At 37.1% G+C, this 14,764-nt stretch overlaps 1 protein-coding gene across 26 annotated transcripts in view; it reads left to right on the top strand.

The window, feature by feature from the left end:
- Positions 1–14,764, top strand: part of NRXN1 (neurexin 1) — a 1,163,035-nt gene that overhangs the window by 728,501 nt on the left and 419,770 nt on the right. The window lies entirely within an intron of this gene.

Genomic DNA, 14,764 nt, shown 5'->3' with positions numbered 1-14,764 from the left:
AATTTGAAATTATGTAATTCTAATGCAACAAATGATCTTTGATTAGATGAGAAAGCTTTCCATTTATAGTTTAAATCATACATTTAATAATATTTATTATTTTTAAAACTTCTCATCGTTAAAATTTACTTGAACTGAGAGCAAACATAACTCTTATGTGCACCATTAAGTTGACAGTTTAAGATGTTTCCTTGGTTAATTTATATTATTTTGGAGGTTTTCTTTTTCATTGAAAGTAAATAACATTAGGGCTAGGAAATGAAGGGAAATCTAAAAATGCGAGGAAGATTTTTCTAAGATGAACATTTTTAGGGAGATGAAAGTAAAGCTTAAGGATATACTTTCTTTAACTATGTTATTCAAATATTGTACAAAGATGAATTAGTGTGACAACCTTCTTCTAGGTAAGAAAATAGGTCTAGCAGGGCCGAACCTTAGCATGACCATAGAAACATATGTGTTGGGTATTGAATCTGGGCCAACCGTATGCAAGGCAGTTATCACTGTTGTACTATCTCCACCCCCGATATGAAGGACGTTTTTTATATAAATATGGTTAACCTTTGTTTGTATTTATTGCATACTGTTCTCAGTTTAAATTCTGTCTATGATACTATTAATATATAATTATTCAATATTTATCCATCATAGTCAAATCTATAAGTAATCTAAGACTTCTTTGCACTTTTCATGCATTGGAGATTTCCGTGTATGTGTTGGGATTATTTTTATAGATGAAATTTCACAGGCTGAAAATGTTAAATGATCATATACTGAGGGAACTGTGAGAAGAGTCAAGGTGTGTTGGAAGATTCACCAGGCAAGCTAAGTAAGAAGTGGGTGTATGGAATTCTGTGTGTAGTGACCTCTTGGAGTGTGACAAAGTTTGGGATTTAGTAGAAATGATTGAAGTGTTTCTAGTTGTAAAGAATACTGAAGTCTAGAAATAGAGGCCTCTCTCTCCTGCCCCCTCTCCATCTTAATCCCTTCTTCCTTTCTCTTTAAGCTTCTTTTCTTACCCTCATGCTCTCTCCTCTGTGCTTCCTACTTCACTCTCTCTCCTCCACTCTACCTTCTAATATCCTCTTTTGTCTCAATTCTCTTTTTTTTTTCAATTTCTTTATCACTCTTCTAATTTACTTTCTCATTCCCAACAGTACTTTTTGTACTTCAGACAGATCTTGGGCTTTTTCTACCTGAATTTGGGGGTACCACACTGAAGTTCAAGAATAAATATGAGAAGCCAGAGGATAGTTTAATGGTTAAAGTGCTTGCTTTGTACGTGGTTGATCCCCTTTCAGTCTCCAGCAGGGATAGGATTCCCTGAGCACTACCAGATATTATCCGACCTCCAACCCCCTCAAATATATATATAATAATTATGAGCAGACTTTTCCTTCCAGGTCAGACCAAGGTTTCTGGTGGCCTGAAACTAATATAATTGAAGGTGTGCCAGTTAAAGAGAAGAATGCCAAGTGTTAAATAATAATGGCTACAGCCCTTAAGGTCACCTGGGGTGAGGAAAAGTATGACCAAGGAAGTGTTGGAGTTGAGAGAAAATCATGCAGTGTTCAGTTGAGGTCAAAATTACTTTGACAACTAGATAGACAAAGGTCTGTGAGGACATGCTTCCCACCTGCGTTTCTCTCACCTAAGGCTTGGAAAGAAGTTCCTACAGGTGTATGAGCCAGAGGCTCAGAATTCATTATTTCCAAGAACCTTGTCTTTCTTATCTTTTTCTTGGCATACCTCATTTTTTGGTTGCTGCAACTTTCAATTTAATTAGTTTTCCCTCTTTGTGACGATTTGTGCCAAATTGCTGATTTTGCTTTCTGAGTATTTTTCCTCCTACTCTCACCACCTGGATGTCACCTAATGGTTTTACCAAGCCATTTCTCTTCATTCCCACCTTTTGCCTTCTCCTACTCAATTCCACACCCTACTCAAAGTTTAGTCTTGTTAATGAAGCGTTTGCTTCAGTCTCTTGCCAAAGAACCTTCAATTTCTCTAAATTCCCAAGACTTACCATTCAAAACCTTCCTTTTCTTGGCTCTAGCTTCTGGTCTTTCTACTGTTTGAATATTTCTATCTGATATACATATCTGATACATTTCCTATCATATTCTAAACTGAACAGTTTTAAGTTTTTAGAATGTTTCTTTTATTTCTGGCAGTTGGACCAGACACGGTATTTTATGGGATATCTTACTCATCCCTTTTTATTAAAATGGAGTATTCTTTGCAACTTGGTATTTTTCCATTTTCTAGCTCATTTGACTTGCTGATTGCCTATATTTACTAAAAGTTTTGCTAAGTGAGGGAATACAAGTGGGCCTCATTGGAAAAAGAACTTGGATGTAGATCTTGGGCATTGATTTGAAATGCTTTGTGTCTCTTTGTAAAGTCTATGATGCTTTTTAGCAATTCAGAATACTGATTTTCTAGTCATCTGTAGAAAGTTGAAACTAAAGGGCCCAGAGAGAGCACAGCGGCATTTGCCTTGCATGCTGCTAATCCAGGACCAAAGGTGGTTGGTTCGAATCCCGGTGTCCCATATGGTCCCCCGTGCCTGCCAGGAGCTATTTCTGATCGACAGCCAGGAGTAACCCCTGAGCAATGCCGGGTATGGCCCCAAAACAAAAACAAACAAACAAAAAGTTGAAACTATAAAGAGTTTTCCATACATAGTGTTCCATTTATTTCCTGACAGTCATTCTGTTCCCTTTTCCCATCTTTTCCTCGTTTCTTCTTCAAACCTTTTAGGATGCTATTTTGTGCCCAGAATGTGCCAGGCATCCCACCTTTTCCTCAGTGATACTCCTCTGCTAATGAGATAGACTGAAACTGAAGGAGGGTTAAACTAATGAATTTTGAAGTAAGTGATAGATCAGGATCACTTGGAATTATCTTAGTTGTAGATTTGTGGTCCCCACATAGATCTAACCCAGGGATTTCTAGGATAGTACCTCACACTCCACAAGTTCACAAGAACTCCAGGATTTTTTGGCACATGGTCAAAATTAAGAACTACAGTTATAAAGTATAGTTTGAACAATGGCAGATACTGGGCAACTTGGAGAATAGGGATGCTCAAGAGGTCAGGGGACCCTTCCCTGTCATTCGCAGCTAGATGGGTCAGTGGAGAAAGGTTAGAGCTCAAGCATGCAGAGATGCTTCGGTCTTGAAGTTCCAGAGACATCTCAGGTATCCAGGAAGTGCTCAGGGAGCTTCCTAGACTGTGTGATGAGTGTGGGGGAGGTGGAAGTGGTGGGAATGGAATTAACCCACCACTGTGACAGCTTTTACCTTTAACCCTTGCACTGTAGACCTATCCTCAAGAGCTTTGTCTTAAAATAGTCAGTATAGAATTTAATTTTTTAAACAGTTGATCATTTTTGTGGCTTGGGGTGATGACTTGAAATCTAACTAATGAGAAAAATAAAATAGCATTGTCTTAGAAGTAAATCTTCAACAAAGACAAGGAATGGCTCTATATTTAAATTCATCTGCCTCCCCTGATCTTTATTAGCTGTCAAGTCTTGTGATGGATTAGAGAACTTTGCATAGTTACAGGCTAGTATAATTCTCCAAGAGTTATCACCTGAAAATCCTTGTCTAAGAAATCATTGTTGTCAATTCTCTATATAAAACCTTTGAGCATACTGAAGATGGTATCTTTGATCAGTATATTGAATAATCTTTACCCTCAAACTAATATATAAATGCATAGACTAGTTCTTAAATGGACAAGTTACTAAATCCAACTTCCTTGCCTATATTGAGTCCCTGAAAACTCCAGGAGGAATATTGGGAGAGTTTCCTTTCTTTCTTTCATTCATGATTATTTTGAGATGGTTCATTTCCTAGCAGAGTTTTGATGACAAAATAGAAATAACCTCAAGTAGTGAGTTTTAGTATCTCTAGTGAACTTATTTCTGCCAGGAAGTTCATACCAGTTAACCATTAAGTAGAGGAATCAAGTGTAATGTACACTGTATACAGGAATTAGATATAACTTTTTTTTTTTTTTACTAATTTTTAGCCTTGTGCCATAGGTTAGTTTAGGGTAATTTGCAACTTACAATTAAACTCAATCTCCTCTGTAAATGAAATATTATAAGGTTCTTACAGTAGGTGAAAATCTTATTTTATTTATTTATTTATTTATTTATTTATTTATTTATTTATTTAGGGGGGTGGTCATACCTGGCAGCACTCAGGGCTTACTCCTGACTTTGCTCACAGAAATCACTCTTGGCAGGCATAGGGGACCATATGGAATGCCGGAATTCGAACCACTGTCTGTCCTGTGGTGGCGGCATACAAGGCAAACACATTACCACTGTGCTATTTCTCCAGCCCCTTTTATTATTTTATTTTATTTTTGTATTTTTTTGAAAACCCTATTTTATTAAAAAAATTTATATTAATGTTTTTTTCTATCATATCCAGCAATTCCAAGGCTTACTCCTGGCTCTGCACTGAGTGATGATTCAGGGAAGTATTCAGAAACCATATAAAATGCAAAGAGGATAGAACCAGTGGCAAACATGATTAAAGAAAGTACTTTAACCCCTTTTCTCTCTTGCTGGCCCAGTTAAAGATGTTAGTTTTCAGTGAGGTTGCTTTGATATCACTTAATATAACATCTGGTGTGTATATATATTTTAGGAGTATTGGCTGCCTTCATTATATTATTATATATCTTGCTGATTTTAATGTGGTGAACATTATAAAGGCATGAATTAATCTTCTGGAATAATATTAGAGTTACTCAAAAGGCAGGTTAAATGCTACTAATTTCTGATGGCCCCCAAACTTAAAGCAACATCAAAAAGAGGCACCTTGCCTTTCTACAGTCTTAAAATGCTGTCAAAATTCATTCTCCCTCATTTCTTTTTTTTTTTTTTTTTTTTTTTTTTTTGTGGTTTTTGGGTCACACCCGGCAGTGCTCAGGGGTTATTCCTGGCTCCAGGCTCAGAAATTGTTCCTGGCAGGCACGGGGGACCATATGGGACGCCGGGATTCGAACCGATGACCTCCTGCATGAAAGGCAAACACCTTACCTCCATGCTATCTCTCCAGCCCCCATTTCTTAAGAAGTAATATTACTTGCCTCAAGAGTGGGTGAGTACAGAGAGAGTAGAGAAGGGACCACATGACAATATGAGTTGGGAATGATCATTCTGGACAAGAATTGGGTGCTGAAGAGAGATAAAATGATAGACATGACACCCCTTCAGTAACATTATTGCCAATCATACTGTCTAAAGAAGAGGGTAAGGGAGAAAGGGGAGGTGAAAATGTCAGCTCTAGAAGCAGGCAGGAGGGAAAGATGGGAGGAAAAAAGGAGCATTGGTGGCAGGCAATTGTGCACTGGTGAAGGCTGTTGGACATTGTATGACTGAAAGTCAGTCATGAACAACTTTGTAACTGTGGGGTAAAACTTATATTATGAACAACCTTGTTCAAACAATGTTTAAACAATTTAAATAATATTTAAATAAATACAAAATAAATATTATTTTCAAAACAAAATCCTCTCACTTTAGAACAGGGGTGGCAAACAAGTTCGACACAAAAAGCCAAAATTTTAAACTGTGAGAGTCAGAGAGCCACACCACGCAGTGACCTGCCAAAACAGACAAACACTCACACAAAAGCCTCTTATTTTAACAATAATCTATTAAACACATACTGCAATTTGCCATTTTGAGTGAGGGTAAAAATCCTGTTCACCATTCACCATCCCTGCTTTAGAACTTTGTCGTCCCTTTCCTTATGCCAAATTTCGACAACTGCATTTAAAACATTCAAAGTCCAAAGGTGTCTATCTGGGTCCCTCATAGGTTACTCTTTTTTTCTTTCTTTTCTGTTTTATTTTTTATTAATATCTTTATATATATATATAAATATATATATATAAATATATATATATTGGTTTTTGGGCCACACCCAGCGGTGCTCAGGGGTTACTCCTGGCTATCTGCTCAGAAATAGCTCCTGGCAGGCACGGGGGACGATATGGGACACCGGGATTCGAACCAACCACCTTTGGTCCTGGATCAGCTGCTTGCAAGGCAAATGCTGCTGTGCTATCTCTCCAGACCCAATATCTTTATTTAAACACCTTGTGATTGTAGTTAGGTTTCAGTCATGTAAAGAACACCACCCTTCACCAGTGCAGCATTCCCATCTCTTAAACTCTCTTTGACATGAAACTCAGCTAATTTTTTCTCAGTAAATATGTTTCATCTTATTCATTGTCTAGCAGAACCTACCAGTTTCAATCACCCAAACCCTGTTAATTCCATGGTTTCTTAGATGGAATAGCACAGACCTGAAGCTGGCGTGTGCTGGATGTTGATGGTCAATTGGGCATCATCGGATGCTTTCTCTGCATGCTTTCTTTGGCATGGGCACTGCATTCCAGCTACATGTTTGCTATTCTGTGCTGCTTTTCCTTCATGCTGTGCACCAGCTCTCTGAACTCTCTGTGGCTGGAGGCCAGAGAAAGCTTTTGTTCCAATGAGACTGCCTAATGCTACTGTTTACATGGCTCCTGGCTCTGGGAGTTGGGCTGTACATGGTGATGATTTTTTCTTGCTTCCTGGTGCTCCACTTGTTAATAATCAATCCCGAATGGCTGAATTCTTTCAGGATGGTGAGCACTTAATTTGCCACCACAGATTTTTTTCCGATTCAACTTCAGGGCTGCAGTAATTTGGCACAAAAGAGGGTGTGTGGTGCCAGCAAAGTACTGGAGTCCAACCATTGCAGTTGGAATCAGAGGGCATTTTCCGCATATTCTGTTAGTTCAGTAAATAAAAGAACCAGACTTCTGTGTGTGTCCTCATCAAAGCAACTCTGGGATTAGCCATCCATAAACCCCATCTTCACAACTCGTGATCAGAGCCTGCAATTATTTTACATACTTGAGTTTAATATAAAATTCTCTTTCTATAAGCCCAGAGTAATAGATAGTACAGTTGTACTATCTTGCATGTACGCCTTGCATGTAGCTGACCCAAGTTCAATCCTTGGTACCACATATGGTCCCCTGAGCCTGCCAAGAGTTAGCCCTGAGCACTGCCATGTGAGACCCCCAAATCAAATACAGACCAAGAGCAAAATTCTATTTTCACAGCCAGAAATATTCTCTTACTTCTTATTTGAATTTTAGCTCTTGAATTTCCATCTAGTCCCTAAATCCTATCCTTGTTCTTACTCCATGGCTGAAGGTTTTCCTTGCTATTCTGAATAGGCCCATTATAATTTGTTATTTGTCAGTGCAAAATCATTTGACACTTCATTGTATTGTTTTCTATCCAATTATGATTTTATATCTTTTTGAAGCATAACACTCTCATTGTAAGATGCCTTATTTTTTTTCTTTTCTTTTCTTTTTTTTTTTTTTTTTGGTTTTTGGGTCACTTCTGGCAGCGCTCAGGAGTTACTCCTGGCTCTATGCTCAGAAATTGCCCCTGGCAGGCTAGGAAGACCATATGGGATTCCGGGATTTGAACCACCATCCTTCTTTATGAAAGGCAAACGCCCTACCTCCATGCTATCTCTCCGGCCCGCTATACTTTTTTCTACTGTTTTCATCAAGCAAACCTGCTTCTAGACTCATTCAATGCTAATTACTTACTAGCCATAATTCTCAGTGAAAGACACAATGAATACTTTTAAACTGATCTAGATTCTTTTAAAGATCATCTTTCAAGACTGCTATGATTAAAATAGTTGATGACCAGAGTTGGAGATTTTGAAATGAAATGGAATGGTTTTGCTTATAAATATTGAAGTCATTCATTCATTTGAATGGCCAAAGTTTACTGAGGTGGGTGGTGTGTGGTGGACATTGTTAGAAAGTTTAAGTCTTTCCAGAAGAATACTTCTTATTGCTATAGTAGACCTTGGTCCTGCCAAAGAAACTTTCTTGTATTTCTGGTCAGAAATACTGCAACTTCAAGGAGTATTGAAGGAGGAATGAATGGAAAAATAGTGAAGTAAATGCTTAGGAAACATTATATAAGGAATATATATAAGCAATTGCTTGCTGACCCAAATGATTTTAATAAGTAAGAGCTGAAAGTATTTTTTATTTTGCTTTTAGTTTTGCCAAGTTTCAGGATGTCATTTTTCTTCTCTTCTTTGCCAGAAGCTCCCAAGTTCTGGTGCAAATTATACTATTTATCTTTTCAATATGTTTAAACATTTGAGTTTTACATTATCAGTCAGATCAAAATCATCTTGATTAAAGTTGAGTGACCAATATCAAGTGGTATTTCTCCACTCTGACATTTAAAGAACATTGTAAGGGAATAAACAATGGCCAATTACGAACAGGTTCTGTGAGAATTGAATTTGCTGAGTGGGGGCTGGTATAGGGGTGAGATAAGACAGTGGACTGAGAATACTTTGGTAATGTATGATATGTAATATCAATAGTAATATGAATAATTTCATAACTTATAGTACGTACATTTAAAAACAAACATGATTAAAGAAAATGGTAATAGGGAGAGGAGCAGCCTCTTTTTGGTCCAAAGTGATTTATTTGGCTGATGATGGAGAGAGTCAAGGGGTTTCTCTCTTTAAAAATCTTTTTTTTTTTAATAATTTTTATTTTGACTATAAAGTACTTGAGATGAGTAAATCTTGGTACAGTTCGTGAAGACACTCAGAAAATGATGGCGGTCGGAGAAACTGCAATTTTATGCTGCATTTTATGAAGCAAAGTAATTTTAAATTTATTGGTTTTCATTTTGCATAATGCAACAGCAATATATAATTAATGATGGGGAAATGTTATAAAACTCAGCCCAAAACTAAAGTAATTAAACCAACAGGCAATTTAGACTGTTAGTAAAACTCAAATTGTTATAATTCCACTGATCCTATAGAAATATATCTCTTGGGAATGAACCCAGTTTAACCTAAGATTTTCAATGGTTCTTTAAATATGATTTTTGAAAGATAACATCCAAATTTAAAACACTTTTATTTAAAAAGTAAACGATATAGTTTGAATTTAAAATAATTATTAATAATTACTAAAATTTATTTAACATTAAAATATTTTATTTTAAAAATATCTTATACATGAATTTATATAAATTCCTATTATAATGTGAAGTATAATTTTAAAAATGCTATGTATAGCAAATGACTTGAAAGAATAAATCAATATGAATATTTGAACACTATTTATAATTTATTTTTTCTCCAGAGATAACTACAGTCTAAATTTTGTGTTAATGCATTTTTACTTGAAACAGTTTTATTATATATATATGTATGTATGTATCTATATATATGCATAGCCACATGTATATTTACATAAAATGCCACATTATGGAGTTTTCCTGATTTGGGATTTTATATAAATGGAATAATTATGACAGTGTTTTGCTTGTTTTGTTTTATAATCTTTTTGCCATATATAATTTAATATTTTTGATACTGTACACCATCATTTTAATAAATAAATCACAGTAAGTTATATATTCAGTCACCTTTAACGATATTTGAATTAATTTAAATTTACTGTGACTGAGTGAGTAATGCCAAAGAACTTGTCTAGTGTTAGTACTTATAATGTATATGGAAAGGCACATGATCATTTTCCTAGTAAAACTTTGAGTCGTTTATAGTTTTTAGTCATTTCCTCACTGGAAAACAAGGGACCCTAAACTTACTCATGTAAGTTTTTTAAAGTTTTGGCACCCGGATAAATGTACAATAGTAACTTTTTGTAATTTAATTTGAATTGGATTGTAATCAACCTTTTCATGTTTTTACGTTTCATGATTATTTGAATTTTCCCCTTTGAAAAATATCTGCACATATTTTGGATACACCTTCCTCTTTTAGCTTGCTTGTCTTATTCTTACTGATTTTTTGGAAGTCATATTTTCTCAACATTGCTCCTATTTGTGGTTAGAATGCTCACTTTAGTTTTAAATGACAAGTTCTTTATTTTAATGTAGTCAAATTAATCAATATTTCCCTTTTTAGTTTGCATTTTGAAATCTTATTTGGGAATACTTTCCTACACTTAAGTCATTAAATCTAAAATATGCATACTTGAGGTTCCAGTGCTTAGAATTCACTGTCATCTTTTTCCAAAACAATAAAGATTGATTTGAATGATTTGATTTCTATCAATATCTAACAGTGTAATGGGCCATTTTGTTTAGTCCTATAAGTTAAGCACTTTTATAATTGATAGACTATTTTTTATATTTACTTAAATGTTTACCATTTCATTTCCTTCCTTTCTTCCATTTGAGAGCTTTCTTCTGTTTTCATTTTCTATTTTTTCATGACACACATTCTTTTTTTTTTTTTTTTTTTTTGGGCCACACCCGGTAACGCTCAGGGGTTACTCCTGGCTATGCGCTCAGAACATGACACACATTCTATCAAACTTTCTTACTGAAGGTCCTTTGGATGTCTCACTTATCCTCTTTTAATTATGTAAAAATCCCTTCACATAAACCACAATCTGAAAGTTTCATTCACAGGATAGTACAAGAATGAAGGAGCAAATGTTTGAAACCTTGAATTGCTGGGTTTCAATTGAAGTGTTCATCAGTGAGTTGTAAATCCATCATTCCTTCCCAACAACTCTTTCATTTTGTCTGTTCTTAAGATCTTCACTTTGTACATTCTATTTTTTTTTCTAGAATCTATTTTTCTCTCTAGAGAGTGAAAAGTTTGTTCTCTTTTATCTCACACAACCACCATCTGCCTGTCCTGAGGAATTCTGCCATTCATCAATAATAGAAAACCAACATCCTCTGCCCCATTTTCTTTCTGCTTCCCTTCTACAACAATCATGACATGTGTGTTGGATATTCTTATTATCTCCTCCATGTCTTCAATTACTTTTCTTAGTTTATCTGTTATGTGAAATGCATGCCAGGCAGCATTCCTCTGAAAGTTCCATGCACCAAATTGCCAGGAAATTGAAGTTTTAATACATTATGTACAAATACCCTGATATCTTCTGAATGTAATTGTTCTTTTGGGGGAGGGAGCAAATTCTTCCCATGCGGGTCTCAGGAAGCCAGGAGTACCAGCTAGAGATTCTTAGTACCAGCTAGGCTGATGGTCTAATTAGAGAGTCAGGCGATGTGAGGATACCAGGTTCTGTTTTGCTAGGGTCACTTGGCTGCCCCGCTGGTTATGTTGGAGACCATGTGGTACTGGAAATCAGACCAGAGTCAACAGTAAACAAGGCAAGAAAGAAGGTGTGTGCCTACACACTGGCTGGACACTTGTTCATTTTGGGCCATATCTGGTGTTGCTCCCTGGCCACTCAGCTTGTGCTTGGGGCTTCTCCTGGCAGCTCGAGTGACTCACTCCCCTCTCCTCTTCCTCCTCTCTTTATCTCCTTATTCTCCCTTTCCTCTCCTTTCTCTCTCTGGTCTGCCTAGCTGTACCTTTTTTTTTTTTTTTTTTTTTATCCCTGTGGTAACTTTTCTGACACCTCCTGCTTAAAACCCCAAAGGTCAGAAGGATCGTGAGGCCCCGCTTTCACGGTCTGTATGTAGCTGTACTTTTTAATGGAATTTTTAAATCGACTTTTAAAAACAGGAGTAAGTTAAGCTTGGATGATGTTTCAGGTATCAAAGTTTCTTGGGATATGTGCAGGGTAGCTGAGGGACTCTGGCATCCTTTCAGTTATTTTTTACCTTTTCTGTAAGACATTTTGGAATTTGTTGCTCTGTTTTATTAAGTGTACACCAGAATATGGTTAGCTATGCATTAATCTTATTTGCTATATCATTTTCCTCAGCATATTGGTTCTTCCCTTGTTAGCTTTTTTTTTTCCATTGGGGGCCATGCTCAGAGGTATCCCCCTCCTCTATTCCAGGCTCTGTGCTTGGTCCTGGCTGTGCCCAGGCAAAGAGTTTGGTGTTGGGGATTATTCCCAGGACAGCACATCAGACTTGAGCAATTCTTCCAGCCTTGGGATGATGACTTTAAAGAGTAGGTTGAGGGGCTGCAGAGATAGCACAGCGGTAGAGCGTTTGCTTTGCATACAGTTGATCCAGGACAGACGGTGGTTTGAATCCTTGCATCCCATATGGTCCCCCAAGTCTGCCAGGAGTGATTTCTGAGTGCAAAGCCAGGACTGACTCCTGAGAGCCGCTGAGTGTGATTCCCCACCCCACCCCCCAAAAAGAGTACTTTAAATATGTTATCATGCTATCATGGGGCAGCAATTGTAAAATGTACTATATTTACATCTAAGGTGAATGTACCCTAATGAGGTACTTACAGATGGAGCACTCCAGTCTTTTGAACAGGAATGGTGTGGGGTAGATAGTTATATCCATAAAATATGACATGATTTCACCTTGTCTGGCTTTTCATTTTGATTCTCATTTGTTTTCAAGGTTGTTTATATCAAGTTACCAATTAATCTCTGTAGATCCTTAATTTCAATCCCTTTGCTTTACTTTAGGTTTACCACCAATCCCCATTTTCACAGTATTGGGCAACACTTTTAGTGGAGGGGCAGTGGTAGAAATAAAGTGGCAGTTGGGGTGTGAATATTTTACTATTTCTGCAGATTTCCATGGCATTTGCTTTTCCCCTTCCAATCCTGTTCTACAAGCTTTTTACTAAATATAGAAATCTGATCTCACCCTTAACTATAGAGTTCTCAAGTATCAAAGCATTAAAGCCATCCCACTGAAAGGAGGTTCTAGAAAAGACCAGAACCTCCATGTCCTTATTGTCTTTCATTTTCTTCTTCCCAGTATGATTCCCTCCATCTGAATTTATTTACAGAATTCCTATGCAAAATTTCTTCCTCTATATTTTGTTTCTCATCTTCCTGGCTGAAGTTATTAAATCCCTTAACCCTGGCTTTTATGTCCAATGTATGGGAACACTCCATGTTATTTTCATAAGAGCAGATATATTTCTTTCTCTTTTTTTTTTTTTTGGTTTTTGGGCGACACTCGGTGATGCTCAGGGGTTACTCCTGCTATGATCTCAGAAATCGCTCCTGGCTTGGGGAACTATATGGGACACTGGGGGGATCGAACCGTGGTCCATCCTAGGCTAGCGCACGCAAGGCAGAGATGCCTTACTTCTTGCACCACCGCTCCGACCCCACAAATATATTTCTATTTCCAATCTTGAGTACTTTTTTATTTTTTATTTTTTTTTTTTGGCTTTTTGAGACACATCCACTGATGGTCAGGAGTTACTCCTGGCTATGTGCTCAGAAATTGATCCTGGTTTGGGGTGGACCATATAAGACACTAGGGAATCAAACCACAGTCTGTCCTAGGCTTGCGCTTGCAAGGCAGATGTGTTACCTCTAGGGCCACCGCTCCATCCTCACCAGTCTTGAATTTTTAATATAGAAGCGTGATTAGTTTCCATACTGTTCCAGTATTTTCATTTAGTAATGCAGCTTTTGATAAGCTGGACCTTGTAGGATGATTTATGGATTTTTTTTTGTCACACCTGGTGACACTCAGGGGTTACTCCTGGTTATGTGCTCAGAAATTGCTCCTGGCTTGGGGGGACCATATGGGATGTGGGGGGAATCGAATCGAGGTCCATCCTAGGTTAGTGCAAGCAAGGCAGAGACGCCTTACCCCTTGCGCCACCACTCTGGCCCTTACTAATGAAATTAAGTATTGTTTATATATATATAATTTTCCCCTGAGAAACTTAATACAGATTTTGATACAACTGGTTTGTAATGGAGCCCTTGGCATATAGCCCATTTGTGAGCTGGGCACTAGCTGTACAGGAGAGAATTTGGAAGACTGTGTGGGCTGGGAGGGAAATGCCGTCTGTTAGCAAGCAATGCCACAGATCTGAACATTGCACATTTGTTTTGTGTCATCTTCTATCGAACTGTGAGCAAAGAGCATGAGTGAAGTTCTGCTGATTATGTCTAATGTTTCAGATTGCATTTTCACAGAGCAGACGGCGATGTTCCATCATTCTATGTTAATTCTAAAAATGATTTCCATTGTCTCCCCCTTTTAGTCATCATGCAGCAGAGTGGGGAGGTAATTTTACCTTGCAGTTCAGTAACTTTTAATTGCCTGTTCGGTTTCACTTGATTCTGAGGAAAATGGAACTGTTGTCTGTGCACTTTTGCTTGCCAGAATCTCAGCTGTTAAGCACTTAAATGCAAAAACAGGAAAAGATTCCCCCCCCCCAATTCTTTAGAGAAATAAAACAGAAAGGAGATATCTTTGTGTTTTGTTGTGTATGCTATTATAATTTAAGGAGCCAGGGTATTATCTAGCAAAATATGTAGCAAACCTGTATCTTTGTGCATGCTAGAAATGTCAGTAATATACATTTTCTTATTTCAATGTCTTCTTTCCAAGTATGTTTTACTTTAGAATAAGAATTTGAAAACTCCAAGGGAGTCCAAGCATGACAGTGTAGGTGGAAAATAACTTGAGATTTTCTCGTTCAGAAACCTCATTTTAAACATGGGTTTTGATTTTGAGGGGTTCAGGATTTGCTTTCATAACCCATGACCTACAGTAGGACCCACATGAAACCACACTTCCTTTCCTCTGATTCTTGGCTTTCTTGTCCTTGAGTTTTCATGATTTTTGTGGAAAATATACAAGTCTTTGAACCTTGGATTGTACCTCTTTTTGAGTAATGAGAAATAATCCTTATGTTTTCATTTGTACTTCAACGCTACTAAATCACTCAGGGTATTTACAAAATAGCTCTAGAACAGCATTGACTTAAATTA

The sequence above is a fragment of the Suncus etruscus genome, chromosome 12 (assembly GCF_024139225.1).
Source record: "Suncus etruscus isolate mSunEtr1 chromosome 12, mSunEtr1.pri.cur, whole genome shotgun sequence".
Taxonomy (NCBI): Eukaryota; Metazoa; Chordata; class Mammalia; order Eulipotyphla; family Soricidae; genus Suncus; species Suncus etruscus.
The sequence above is the reverse complement of the archived record's forward strand: the minus strand, read 5'-3'. Positions and strand labels throughout refer to the sequence as shown.